The sequence below is a fragment of the Macaca fascicularis genome, chromosome 2 (genome assembly GCF_037993035.2).
Source record: "Macaca fascicularis isolate 582-1 chromosome 2, T2T-MFA8v1.1".
In the NCBI taxonomy this organism is placed as follows: Eukaryota; Metazoa; Chordata; class Mammalia; order Primates; family Cercopithecidae; genus Macaca; species Macaca fascicularis.
The window spans coordinates 194,579,354-194,592,579 of NC_088376.1; positions in this window are offsets into that span (position 1 = coordinate 194,579,354).

Below are 13,226 nucleotides of genomic sequence, written 5' to 3' on the forward strand. Positions count from 1 at the left end.
TAGTATAGGTGATCTTCCAGGCAATTAGATAATTCACATGTAAATTTCAATATTCTGTTTGAATTGTTTTTACAATGTTATATTATTTTAGCTTATTTAGGTATGAATATTCTTACAATATACCATTACTTATTTTTAAAATTTTCTTTTTTAGGGCCAATTTATGTTGAGTTAAACTCATATTTGAAAATAATGTCAATGTATAAAAATACAATGGTTTGTTTATGTTTTCTAACTTTATTAACAAAAATATAAGCATTTAGATTGTTATTGAATCGATATTTTAAAATCTATTAAATGATCTCACTCATAAATGAAGACAGAAAAATATTTATGAAACACTGATAGGAACTAACCACCACATTTTGAAATGATAAAATATTGCCAAAGTATCTCAATGCAGAAATGCAAAGTTTATTCAACATTAGAAAATTAGTTACATACTAACCAAACATTTACGTGAATATAAAGTAGTTTTCACAGATGAAAAAAATGTACGTAATGAATTTCAGCATCATTTCTGATCAGAAATAATGAGATAAGAATAAGAATAGATTGGTGTTTTACTATTACTAAAACAAAAGTTAGCTTTATAGTAATTGATATAAGAAACACATTGTAGTCAGGAACAATACAATAATCCCCATTTTTACCAATGTTCTAAAATATAGTTTAAAAAATGCTAGCCAAATCAATTACGTACAAGAAAATAATAAGTAGGCCGGGCGCGGTGGCTCAAGCCTGTAATCCCAGCACTTTGGGAGGCCGAGACGGGCGGTTCACGAGGTCAGGAGATCAAGACCATCCTGGCTAACACGGTGAAACCCCGTCTCTACTAAAAAATACAAAAAACTAGCCGGGCGAGGTGGCGGGCGCCTGTAGTCCCAGCTACTCGGGAGGCTGAGGCAGGAGAATGGCGTAAACCCGGGAGGCGGAGCTTGCAGTGAGCCGAGATCGCGCCACTGCACTCCAGCCTGGGTGACAGAGCCAGACTCCGTCTCAAACAAAAAAAAAAAAAAAAAAAAAAAAAAAAAAAAAAAAGAAAATAATAAGTAATAGATTAGTAGGATGGGTAGAAAATATAATTGTTTAGAAATTGTATAATTGTATCCCTGAAAATGTTTGAAGATAGTAACGGAATTTAGAAATATAGGTCAAGTTCAAAAGTAATGAAATCTCTATGTATGATCAGTGTCCAAAATGAAAACAAAAAGGAGTGGTTAAACTTCTAGTAATAATGGACAAAGTTAAGACCGACTAATCCTGAGAACGACTATTAAGCCTGAAAAAAATACAACATATATGATTGAAGACAGCAGAGAACTAGCAAGATAATGAAGAATAATGGACTTATGTTCAGGGAAAGGAAACCCAGCAAGACAATCTGAGCATTTGAAACTACCTTGAGGATTTTTTGCGTTGGGGAGGGAGAGGGGTGAAGAGGGAGCAGTTGGTGAAGTGTTGACCCTATTCTGATAACAATGCCTGTGACAGCACAGATTAAAACAAAAGCAAACACATCACCTTATGATATAGTCCTAAAATTATTTTTAAATTATAATCAATGATATATGTGAGGTTTTTTTAAAAAACACATTCCGAAAAGATAAAACATCAAAATAAAAGCTAGCTTAATTTCAAATTAGTGATGAATTACAACTAACTTAAGGACTAGCGGACTTTATAAAAACAAAACAAACAAACAAAAAAAAAAACCACCAACAAAAAAATACACGAACAGATGGAAAAACTTACACTACAAAACATTAATCAACAGAGAGATAATGCAATATGTTAATAACAGATAAAGTAGATTTCAAGAGTATAACTGATTTTCTATAGAAAAGAAGGACATTTCCTGATGATAAAACAATGGCTCTACCAGAGAAATACAGCAATCCTAAACTGCCAAGCTCCTAATAACGCCAAAATATATAAAGAACAAAATGACAGAACTAAAAGGAAAATGAAACAAATTCGCCATGGCAATGGGACATTTCTCTGCACCATTCTCCGGGATTTATAGAAGTAGCAGCAAAGAAAAGACTCAACACTCATTTTTTAAGAAATGAGTAAAATGTTTGAGCAGAAACTTCAAAACTGAGGACATTAAATGACCAATAAGCACATGAAAGGTTTTTAGCCTCATTGGTATACGGTCAATGCAAATTAATACCCTGTGTATTAATACTGCTACTTCTTACACATGTAAAAGGGAAAAAAATTCTAAAGCCTTAACCATCCCAAGTATTAGGAAGGACACAAAACATGCAGATTTTCTTAACTGCCTGAGAAGTATAAACAGCTGCAATTACATCAGGACATTATTTAGGAGCATTTACTAAATGTGAAAGTACACATGTCCCATAAGCCAGTATTTCACTTGTAGATGGGCACTAAATAGATGTGTGTATATAAGTACACTAAAACACATGTACACATTTCAAAGTGATGTTATTTGCTATAGTTTCAAACTGCAAATGGTTTAAATTTACATCAACAGAATGATAAAGTAATAAATGAGCCACTGCTTCAATAATAAAGGTGAATCTCACATATGAACTGTTGCACAAAAGTAAATAAAACATAAAAAGTAAAATATGTATGTTTATATTTATATAAAATTCAAAAGCAGGATGAGGGAATGTATGGCATTATAAGTCAGAATAATGTTTCTTTTGAGAAAAGAGGATACAAGAGCTGAACATTTTTCACATGTTTATCTATTCATCTATGTTTAATTGTGAACTGCTTTATAATGATAGAACCTTTCTTTAGCCACGGAACTGGTATATATTAACAAATTTAATTGTTGTTTTAGTGTTTAGTTCAACTTGCAAAAAGCATTTCATTTACTGGGACATTTCACATTGACTTTCCATCTTTACTATGTACACACAATTATCAAGTACTACTGTGGATAAAGCCCAGTTCTAGCACTGACGATGCCTGTTTTTCCAATGAACAATTTCAGAGGGGTGATTTAAAAACGTCGATTTGTGCCTGTGGTCTGTGATACAGTATTTTTCTTGACTAACTAACTATGAGCTCCTGGCTCTTCTACTTTCATTGATTATCTAGCATCCTTGAACGAAGACTAATGATCAAACAAGAAGGGCAAAATGGACAAACATGGAGAAAACTAGTTAAAGGAAAAGCCTACACGTCTTATGTCAGAATTACTCTCCCAGTCTAGTTCTTGATGGTATCTATGATTCTATGAAGCCTGTGAAAGCACAATTGCCAGCACGTGCTGATCCCGTTGTATCCCTGATTACAAGAATAAAAGTATGCAGTTAAGAAAGGTTGCGCCCTGGAGATTCTGTTTAACGGTTGGCTATTCCTTGTCCTGGATTTCAAGACTTAAAACTGAACTTGAAATTTCAGTAGTAGCAAATGTACAAAAATAACATTTTGGAACAGGCAAAATACTCCATATATGTATTTGCTTTATCTGTAGTGGTAGTCAATAAAATATCATCTGAATAGGATCCATGTGGAAATAGCTGCTAAACAACAGGAGCACCATGTAAGACATTATTTTGTCTAAAATTTTATCTCAGTATCAAAGTTTCCTAGGACCAAATACCTAGGGTGCTTTTGAGTGAAATATTATGTTTCACATTCTTGTTTTTCTATTTTAATGAATAGTTATCCCACATAAGATCCTAAAACTGGCATCCGTAAAGATTTTACAGTTGATACTGGAAGTAATGAAACACTTCTTTTCAAAGAATGTAAATGTAGAAATCACATTCTCTGATATTATAATTTCTTTATTCAACAACTGTATAATGGAATCTTGCCATGAGCTAGAGAAAGCTTAAATTTCATTCTAGTGGATGTTTTTAAAACGATGATTTAATAAATATTAACAAGAATTATTAGACATATTACTTAGATAAATTGATATTTATATTTTGCTATAAACTCAAGGTATTTCATTCTTTACATGTCTAAAGATGACAAAACTAGCTAAGATAAAACACTGTGATACTTTCTGTTATATGCAGGTATTTTGTGTATGTATATAAAATATATGTATGCATCAGCAATTGATTTTTGAATAAGTTTTAATAGCAGCAAAATATATTTAAGGCCATTTGAGGCAATCCAACTTTACAATACTTGAGCACAACATTGAGAAGACAATGAATTCAAATTAATTTGGTTAGTTAGAAAGCCTTTCATTCCAATAAGAGAAATCAAAAATTGATTATAACTCCCTGAAAATCACTCTCAGTTTCTAAGTTAATGAAATGATGAAATCAGCAATATTTTATAGACAGACAGAGATAGACAGTTATAGTGTTAGTGCACAGAAGAATAGGAGAGACTCAGAATTCTTATGATACAGACTGAAATTATGTGAAGACCAAGGACTGGATCTACATTGAAGACACATCTAGAGAAAAGTAAATCCTTGAGTTTGCAATCCTCATTTCTCAAGAGAGCATAATGTGTGACATCAGATAGATTTTCTCACTCTCCTGGTCAGTAAAATATGTTTCCTCCTCTGCTCCAAGGATTAAATATGTAGTATACAGAAAAATAAAGTAGACGAGTCATTTATTCTTTAGGGTCACATTCTTTATTTTGTAAACTGTAATTGATCATTATATCAAATCGGAGCTAGTCTGTTCCCTAAAAATATATAAGCTAATATTCAGTAAAATTTATTTCACTGATTAAGAGGTTCATATAAACATTCTTCTAATTAGAAATTACTCATAAGTAAAAATGACACGTTGAAGAACTCTTCATTTGTTAATCTTATTACGAACCCAAATTTACAAAGATATATTACCTGAATAGGATCCAAATATGTTAAATCATCACTTACAGACATTGTTGGGCAGATGCGGCATTTGAGAAATTGCAGCATGACTTGCTTTTGGAACCTGCCACATTTGGTTTTTAGTCTTCGCTGACTGGTTTTTCTATGGAATTAAAGAATATGAAATATAATCTTAATTTAATGATGGTAAGGTTTTTTAAAGGAAATGTTTAATAGGCAACCTACTGAATTACTGCATTGAGAAAAGGAAGCAATGGATCACTTTTAAAAGGTTATTTAAGCTTTTAGAACTCACTCTCTCAATTAAAGAAAAGTCATTCACTTGAGCTTTTACTCTTTCCAGTAAGGCATATTTTTATCATTTTATGGTTAAACTTAAATGTTTTAATGTCATCTTCTTTCCCCTCGAAAAAAGAATAGATGACAGAACAAAGTATATGGGGAAGTCTTTTAGGGTGCTTTTCAAAATAATTATTATTTTTTTCTTTGAGACTGAGCCTCACTCTGTTGTCCAGGCTGGAGTGCAGTGGCACGATCTCGGCTCATTGCAACCTCTGCCTCCTGAGTTCGAGTGGTTCTCGTCCCTCAGCCTCCTGAGTAGCTGGGATTACAGGTGCACGCCACCACACCCGGAAAATTTTTGTATTTCTAGTAGAGATGTGGTTTCGCCATGGGATTTGGCCAGGCTGGTCTTGAACTCCTGAGCTCAAGTGATCTGCCCGCCTTTGCCTCCGAAAGTGCTAGGATTACAGGCATGAGCCACTGCACCTAGGCCTTTTCAGAATAACTTAATGAACTATAAAGTATTCTACCAGAAGTATTTTTAATTTCAACTCTTCATATATTATTGGAAATACATTATTTTAAGATAACATTTTACATTACCATAAATTGTAATTATTATAATACAATATCATATATTGTGTGAAAGATATTATGAAAATATACAATTCTCACAGAAATTCTAATGTAGGTTTAGTTACAAAACTCGAGTTTATAACTTTAACTTTACACTTGAACATGTTACCACATGACTTTATAATATCTGATATTATGGTAGTAATACGTTTTTCTTAATATTGCTTTTGCTAGCCCTGCTGGCAGCGGACTGGGTAGTGCTCACCCACACTGTGGGTGGGTCTTCCTGAGGGTGGAACTTCCTCTCCCAGTCCACTGACTCAAATGTTAATCTCTTCTACACCCAGAAACACCAAGGTACAACCGGAAACAATACTTAGCATCCTTCAATCCAATCAAATTGGCAATAGTAACCATCACAGAGCATTTATTCCATTTTATTTGATTGGTGATGTATGCAGAAGATTAAGTAAATCTGTTTTCTGTACCAGTCAATGTTGATATATACTTTATTTTATAAGACAAACCTGCAAAAGAACACTTTAAAATCTATGTGAAAGGTTTATAGCAAACAAAACAAAACAAACAAACAAACAAATGAAAACTCACAAAGCCACTGACAAATGAAGATCAAATGAATCAGCAGATCAATTCCTAAAAGTGAGAAATATGTTGCTTTTTTAAAAGCTCTCTCTCATGCTGACTGCAAACAAATTAAAAGCCTTGTGATATAACCTTGACCTACAATGCAGTAGCTATATCCACTGAACGTTCTGCATTACAATTGGTGATTTATTTTGTGTTAATTATACCATTTCTTTTGGAACTTTATTCTAAAATCTTAATTTTTCATTCCATTTTAAAACTGCTCCCAGGTGAATCCTCAAGGATATACACATTAGAATGCATTTGGAATTTCTGAAGGAGGCAAATTGCTTTTCTTCTACTGATAAGAGAGTTATTTTCTTATATAAAACAGGAAGTCCAGTAAGAAATTGAGTTTGTATTAATAATTTGTAGTGTCTCCTTCTGGTTAAACATATCCCTTTTCCTCACTTTAGTAAGAGAGACACCCTTGTAACTACCCATACATCTCACATTCAGACTCCTAGTCTCTCACAACGTGCCCTTGCGTTTGTGTTTGTCCTACTGACTGTGCATGTGCTATAAATGTTGGCCTTTAGCACAAATCCATCCTCTAGTCTCAGTGGATTTCTCTGACTACTGATTCTTAGCCTCAGAAGACTCAACACTGACATCCATAAAAGTCATTCTGCCATTCAGCAGAGAGCATGACTGCTGATGTGCCTGACATTCGCTTATTTATGAATTAAAGGCAAATGTAAATAATAGTCCCATGGTTCAAAATAATTGGTATATAAACCAATATATCTATATGTTTATATATTGTCTATATATCAGTCGTATATAAACTATATTATCTATATATAGGTCATATATAAACCTATATATAAACCAATATATCCATATCTGTATGTTTATATTTATATATAAACCAATATATCTATATGTTTATATTCCAATTATTTTGACCCATGTGACTGTTATTTATATTTGCCTTTAATTCAAAAATAAGCAAATGTAGGGCACATCAGTAGCCATTCTGCCTGGTGAATATAAACCAATAAGATGGAAATGTCTTAGATACAGGTAATAAAAAAATTGATTTCTGAAATGAGTTTTTACTTAGCAAAATTTTCATTTGTTTTTATTTTTAAACCTGATTTTGCATTTTCAGAGCATTGTGGTTAATATTTAGGTTCTAAGTATTAATTTAGGTTCTAATATTTAGGAATCATGTCTGAGTTCAAGTTCTACATTCACTTCCTTGGATTGTATCTCCCTTGAGTAAATTAGTTAAATTCTATGAAACTTGGATATCACCTGTAAAATGGGTAATTCATCTTTACCTTAATACATTTTATAATTTTATGCATGTTGTTTGGCAATCAAAAATACTTAGCCATTTATATAATTGTGATAAAATGTTACAAACTTTATTCGTAATTTATATTACTTACATATATTAGGGTAAGAAAACATTTTCCCTTTACCAAGATGTAGATTGTCTACATAGAGTATTTCTAAGACTCTATATTGTAAACTCAGACTTTGGGGGAAAAAGGGTTCCCTTATGCTTCTTTTTTTGAGAAAAAGACAATAGTCAATTAAAGAAGCCTTAAGGTAAAATAACAAGGGTTTTCACAAAGAAGACATGAGAATTAGAAAATGCAATAGTAGGAACTGGATTTTTAAATGTTACTACTAATAAACAGGTTTTGTAGATTTGATTCTATCAAAGGGAGGGAATAAAGAATATAAAAACAAGTATCTTTCAAATTGAGAGAAATGATGTGAAATGAAAGCAGTAAAAATGTAGGAATTAACCAAATTTCTATGTTTGTCTCTGATCATTATGAATGTATCTGGATAATCTGACTTATGATAAAATCTGTAGGTGACATATTTACACATATATAGCATGGAAACAATGAAGTATTTCAAATAAATTGCTTAGAAAATAAGCAAAAATATTTCAATATCACTATTATCAGAGTACAGTAGTAAACGTGGTTAGAAGAATATGTTGAAAACTTTAATTAGTAAGAAACTAAAATTTCTAAGAATTGACCATTTGCTTCCAGTTCATGGCACTTATACTGTGACCTTCAATAGGCTTCTTTTGCTGGTGTCAGTATAAGAAGGTTGATGAGCTGATGAACTAGACACCCTGATTTATGTTTTTATTGTTACAGCCTCTGTGAAATTGTCTAGAACATCAGGTGGTTGGGAGGTCTTTTAATATCCCCACAACCTCCTATCTCTTCCCCATTCTATTATTTTACTATTTATTTTGGTCAATGCTCTTGTGGGATAAATTTCTTTAAAACACAATTCAACATAATACCACAGTTCAAGCTTTTCTCTTTATTAATACTTCACCTGACTCTATTCAAGAAGCTTGGAGAATGTCTTCTTAGACAGAATTCTATCACTGCATTTATAATAGTTATTTATATGCCAATATCTTCTCAAAACTGTGTGATTATTAACAATAGAGCCTAGATACTTTTTTCATCTTTGTATTTCCAGGGTCTGTCTCAATATTGAAGTCACTAAAGTGTTTCAACATGTATGTGTGTGTGTGTGAATCAATAAATTAGTGTTTCAATGATAACATAAGGAAATGATCCGTTCATTTATACAACAAATATTTGCACAGTCCCTATCACACTACATTGTTCTATGTCCTGTGGATATTGTGGTGGGTAAGACTAAGAAGGTCTGGTACATAGGATTTATGGTCTAGGATTTTCTGACCCCAGGCCTCATGTATTTTTTTTAATATCCTAGTTCTCTTTGAGCTCACTTTTCAGTGAGTTGTCCTGGTTTAACCTTGAAAACATACAGCAACACACACATACACACATGCCCACACATAGAGTCAAAAATACAGTTACACTACTCAAAATTAGTCAGGTTTTCATTAACTGCTCTGATAAAATAAAACACCTGAAGAAAAAAAATAGTCAAAAGTTTTATCTTGGCTTAAACTTTAACTGTTTCTTAACATTTTTGAGTAATTTGACGGTAGGAAACTCAGTCTATTTTATTTTCCTTCTTTATCTGCTATAATATTCCTACTGTATTCTTACACTGATATTCATAAAGGATTTAGCCACTTCATTGCATAAGCACTTTGGGTTTTAAAGTACAGATAATATATATGAAGCATTTGAAAAAAATCACATTCACTTGCTTCAATTACTTTAAATGTCAAAAGCTCTATTCTTAAATGAACAATACCTGCCTCTTCAATTAGGATAGAACTTGACAGAAGTAGAATAAAAGTTTTAATGTTGATCTGTTGGCAGGAGGATGGGGGTGGAACTATTGGAATGAAACTTCAGCTTTAATTATTCAAGTATTAAATTTGAATTCAAGGATACACCAAAGCAAAATTATCTTTTCAAATAAGAAATACATAGCATAAGCATAATTTTGGGATTCTTCCATTTCTAATAATTATTGAAGCTTATAAACCAGAAGTACAAAATAGCAGGAGGTCTAGACTCATGCTAATATGATAAGAAAAATGAGTAGAATAGGATAAATAAGCACTGAGGTAGATTTGAAAACAATCATAGATCATATTTGTGGAGCTCTAGGATCCTGAATTTTGTATGACATTAGATACTTCCATTAGGATATAAAAAACAATGTGGACGCAGCTTTAATGCAAGTTAAATTTTGCACAAATAGGCTTAAAATTGAGTAGTGTTAAGTTAAATCTTAGTGGTCATAATTAGATGCTGAAAATAATTGAAAAGCATTTCATCTAAATCAGTTCTCCGGAAAATACATTGAAAATGGAAATGGGATTGAAGAATACCTCAAGTTTCACGAATTAGATAAAGCTCTAATTGCACATAATTGTGTAGTATAATCAAACCCATGGGTTTTGTTTTGTTTTGTATTTTTTATACCAAGAACCAAAAGACACTAAGAATCGTCTATGCTGGTCTCAGAGGTCCACATTCATGGCGTGATGGTGATTTCAAATACTCAAGTGTGCTTGTGGGACATAAACAGAATACGAAGAATGGGGGTGGGGAATGGGGTAACATTCCTATGAGTTTGGGGCAAATTGTGTGCAAATATCTTTAGACATTCAGAACGAGGTCAAAAATCAGAAAACTTATTACAAACAATCTAATACCTCTTTTATTTTGTAAGAGCTGGCAACTTGAATTGACTTTGGAAATATTTTTTTATTCCTGTGGCAGGGAGAAGGAGTTTGTACAAAAACAGAAAGGTAAAAACATTTGTATATTATTCCAAAATCCTATTGCTTTACTATTTATTCTAGCTAGATGAGTGGTGCTTAGTTTCATATAAGCTTTGCCTAGTTCAGTGCAAGCAAAGTTGGACAAAGCCTTGCTTCAGGCAGTCCACTTTCCCTTTTGGGCTTCACTGATATAATAGGAAGCCAAGGGAGTCCTTTCTGCACTCATGTACATGTGTGCAGCCTGAGAGCCAAGACCAGTGAGCCCTGGCAGGCCGCTAACACCCTTTATGAATTGACAATAAGGACTGATGGATAGACCTTTTCCTCCTTTCTTCTCTGGATGGGTACTTCATAAAACTGATCCTAAGGCTCTGGCAGAATGGAAAATTATTCGCTATTAGAAATGCCAACTTAAGATCATGTTTGTGAACTGACGTTCTCTCACTACTTTTGTGTGCATCTGCTCCGTATTCCTGCTTTGCGGGACAACATTCCCAAATAAACTACTGCAGACAAGTGCTTTTCCTTAGGGCCTAATTTTAGGGAAGTCAGACTAAGAAAATAGCCTCATTAATGGCATTTTTAGTTATGCATAAGTAAAGAGAACATCTACTGTTTGGAAAAGAGAGAGAGAGAGAGAACACCAAGACGGTAAATGATGCATTAAGGTGCTTTGGGTTGTTTGGGGGAAAATTGTTAAGTATCTGATATGGACAACGAAGGACGAATCAGGACACATAGTTACTCTCTATCTCTCCAGACTAAACTGACCTTCCCAAGATGGTCACAGGATAGCTCATAAATTGATATACTTATTTAATAATAATTTTGGGAGGACTAATGACAGCCACCTTTCCAAGAGACAGTTTAGGACACTTGGGTAAAGATAAGGCTGACTTGTCATACTGCACAGGTGAGAATGTTTGGCAGAAGATTGTGAAGCATTCATTTTGCCATTCTCTGCTTGGACCATAGCAAGGCTCGTGAACTACGCTGTTCACTTTGGTAGCCTCTAGCCACACATGCCTGGGAGCACTCGAAACATGGTGAGTTCAGATTCAAACATGCTCAGCGAATAAAATTACACATTGCAATTAGAATTAAAAATAACAAACTATACCATTAATATGCATGCTCATTACATGTTGAAAATATGACATTTGAGGACTATAATAGGTTAGATAAAATACATTATAGAAAATTATTCAGAGTTTACTTTTGCTTTTAAAATATGGCTGTTGGAAAACTTAAAGTTACTACCTGGCTCTCGTATTGATTCTGGACAGAGATTTTTCTACGAGATGTATTTTAAAGCGCTTAGGCTGAAGGTCTTCATGTTTTTGATTTTCTTTCAGATATTTCAGAGGAAAAGAATGTGTATGTATATTTAGAAAAATATAGTTACAGCACAATATTGGTGAATCTTCGTTCACCAATTGGGCATATTTTCAACACTAAGTTTGACATTCTTCAAAATAAAAATGTAGAAAACATTTTAAAATGTAAACATAAAACCAAAGACAAGCATTAGATAAGAAACCGTAAAATGTTAATGTGAAGCCGGATGAAAGGTGAACAAGGTCCCATGGCTGGAGAGCACTGTGGTCTCGCTCCGGTGTTATCTCCTAAGATTTTACCATAGAATCTCTAGAGTACATTTATTCAAAGCCAAATAGAAGGAAGTTATGACATTTAAAATCCTGAATGTCATTTTTGGAAGATATTTACATGGTAACTAAAGTGTTAATTAATATCAAATTACTTTCCACAGTTTGTATACGTGAAAGTTGTGTCTTCTAGACGTATATCCACTGAAACAAACAGGTGCTCCCTTTGTTATTAATCATTCCCTCATTTTTAACATTTATATTTCAAACATGATATTTGAGAATGTATGGCTTTAAATGTTCACGCAAAATTTTCATATATTAAGTTGTCAGAAAAAACAATAAGGTGTAAAACAAAATTATCTCAAATGTCACTAGAGAATCAACTCTTCAAGTTTAGAAGATGTATAATAATTATTTTAAAACATTTCTTTTTTCTATTAGATAAAATATAAAATTTTATGTTTATTTGATAGATGTAGCAAATAGGGAATTTATTTAATTACATTCATTATCTTATTACCTTTGTTATTTCAGTCCCCTTCGCTTTTCCATTCGTTTTAAAAATGTAGGAAAAACATGTATTTATTTCAAAGACAATGTGTAAAATATACAGTGTTGGCAATAAATAATAAAACATTGAAAAACAAAATTAAATATGAGTTAATAAGGATACTTAAGAAAATAATGTGGAAATAAGTCTTTTTCATAGACGTATGCTGTCTAATGGACAAATATAGAAGTAATATAAGTATGACTTAGAAATATTCAGCATGTATCTATACAAAATATGTAATAAAATCATTACCTGTCTCTTTAGTCCTCTATCCTCCCAGTACCAATCCAATTGTCAATCTGTAAGTAATTATTCTTAACTGCTACTTTTATGTCCTCCATGAGTTTATTTATATTTATATAAGCAAATATGAAGAAAGTATCTTCCCCCATTTTTACACAAAATATAATACTCTTATATATTTAAGATATTTCCTTATTAGTACCCTGAAAGATTTATCTTTCTCCACACTATTGTGTTAAATGAAAGTACTCTACTTTTTAAATTGATCAAGCTGATTTTTTTTATAATTTGTCATTACAGTTGTTTCAAATAGTAAAATTTGTACACATCATAGTTCTTTCATGTTTCTATGTA